The sequence below is a fragment of the Dendrobium catenatum genome, unplaced genomic scaffold, assembly GCF_001605985.2.
Source record: "Dendrobium catenatum unplaced genomic scaffold, ASM160598v2 original_scaffold_132493, whole genome shotgun sequence".
NCBI classification, from domain to species: Eukaryota; Viridiplantae; Streptophyta; class Magnoliopsida; order Asparagales; family Orchidaceae; genus Dendrobium; species Dendrobium catenatum.
In genome coordinates this window covers 32,549-34,649 of record NW_021450928.1, presented here as the reverse complement: position 1 = coordinate 34,649, position 2,101 = coordinate 32,549, and positions in this window count along the sequence as shown.

Sequence of the window (2,101 nt, the reverse complement as noted above, 5' to 3'; positions counted from 1 at the left end):
TTTAAATCTTTTTATAGCTATATTATTTTATATATATATGTATATTATATATGGAGAGGGGAGAGAGAAGGGAGAGAGAGAAGAGAGAGAGAGAGAGAGAGAGAGAGAGAGAGAGAGAGAGAGTGAAAGAGGGAGAGATGTTCTAAAAGAATTATTTTTAAGCACTATAAGAAAATAATTCTTCTTCTAAAGATCATTATTTTTTTGATTATTATAGAAGATTCATCATCCAAAAGATTGAATACCATAATAAACAATCATATTCAAATCTAAACTAATTTAGAGTTTAAATTGCAATTTGTTTTTAGTGGAGCTTGGCCACTTTTTTTTTTGCAGCAGATCCTAAGTTACATTCTAAAATTATAAACAAATAAAAATTTGTTTCATTATACATTATGATTCATGCATCATTTTCTTGTGTGATCATGTACATATTGGAGAATCCTGATCATAAAATTTTCTAAACTATAATTAATTGATTCCTAGTATAGAGCCTATCTAATCTTGCATTCGTATAGTGATTGATTTTGCTTAGGATTGTTAGCTGATCACTCATAATATGCAAGTATAATCTCAAATTGTATACACCCCTTTTGTCTCTACACATTCCCTTCCTGTTCAACTTTTAAAAATCTAAAATGTAAATTTAAATGACGAAAACAACTGAAGAATTTACTATATAGAGCCTGTGCATTAAAATCTTAATAGCCTAAACATTTATTTAAATCTATATAAATTTGAAAACTTTAGTCTTCACTTTAATCAAGAGTATTATGAATATTTACTTTATCTTTATGGATGAATTGAATTTTTCTTATGTAGTTTGATTAAGAAAATAAATTTATTAATTTAATTTGATGATTAAAATGATAAGTGAATATTCATTTTTTCCTTAGTGATTAATTTAATATTCCTTATATTGTGTTTGATCTTGAATATAAAGTGAGATTTATCTCATCAAATTGAAAGTGAAACATTAATTTGTTCTTTAGGGGTATAATGTCAATTAAGCAAATTTTATTAAAGAAATTAAATTTTAAAGCAAATCATGTGTGGAAATCCACATTTTTCAATTAGGTTGCATAGGTGTTGATATTCTTCAATGTCGTAGAAACCTAAGGAAATCCTTATTTTGAATGGTCTTAAGAAGTTAGGCCAAGGGTACCCTCAATGGAGTATACATCGGATATTCGTAAGGTCGAAGAGCGGCCTCTCTCTATACTTTAGATCTTGGTACTTGTGGTTTTATGGTTCTCTAAAAAGAAAAACACAAGGGGCTTAGAGTATGATTTGGGAACCTTTGATCGTGTTAGAGGCTCGACCCTTCAGTCTTTTTCCTCTGATGTAGAATTATTACTCTAGCTCTTCCTGGGAGGAGATTTCAGCTTGCCGCGAGATTAGGATGTGAGGCAATTGCGAAGGATTTGGTCACTTGATTGTATTTATTAGCATTGATATGGTTGTTAGTGAGTTCTAACAGTTATGTAATCTTTTTTGGTTGTTGCAAGCCTAGTGCTTACTGAAAGGGACCTTTTCTCATCCCCTATAATAGGGCTACTTGAGCAACTACTGCCTCAAGGTCTTTTACATTTAATATATTTTTTTGGAATTCTAATATTAAGGTTCTATGTGCCATACCTTGTTCTAGTCTCATCTTTAGAAGGATTTGTGAGCTTTTAGAAGGTCTTTAGGTACTGAAAAATTATGCCACATATATTTGCTTGAATTTAGCAAGAGAATGCATTTGATTGATAAATTGTGCGACATAAATCTCCCCGGCTAGGTTGGTGAGTAAACCACCTTGGGGCAAAATCTTTTTGAGTAATGAAGAAGAGACAAGACTGAAAGGAATTATCAATGTTTATATGAAAGTCATGGCGTCAAAAGTCATTGTATTATCCATAGGATCAATTTGTCCTCAACGAGCTTTATGGTGAGGTACCTTGAACTTTGTAGGTACTCTTTCTTTGAAAATAGATCTGGAAATGGCATTGGTTTCCTTGGTTCAATTTCTTTAGTTCATTTGACTATGCTATTGGAGTTCTCATCTCTCACTTGAGGGCGAGTCATGTTGATGGATAGATCTAAAGTATTATCTTCT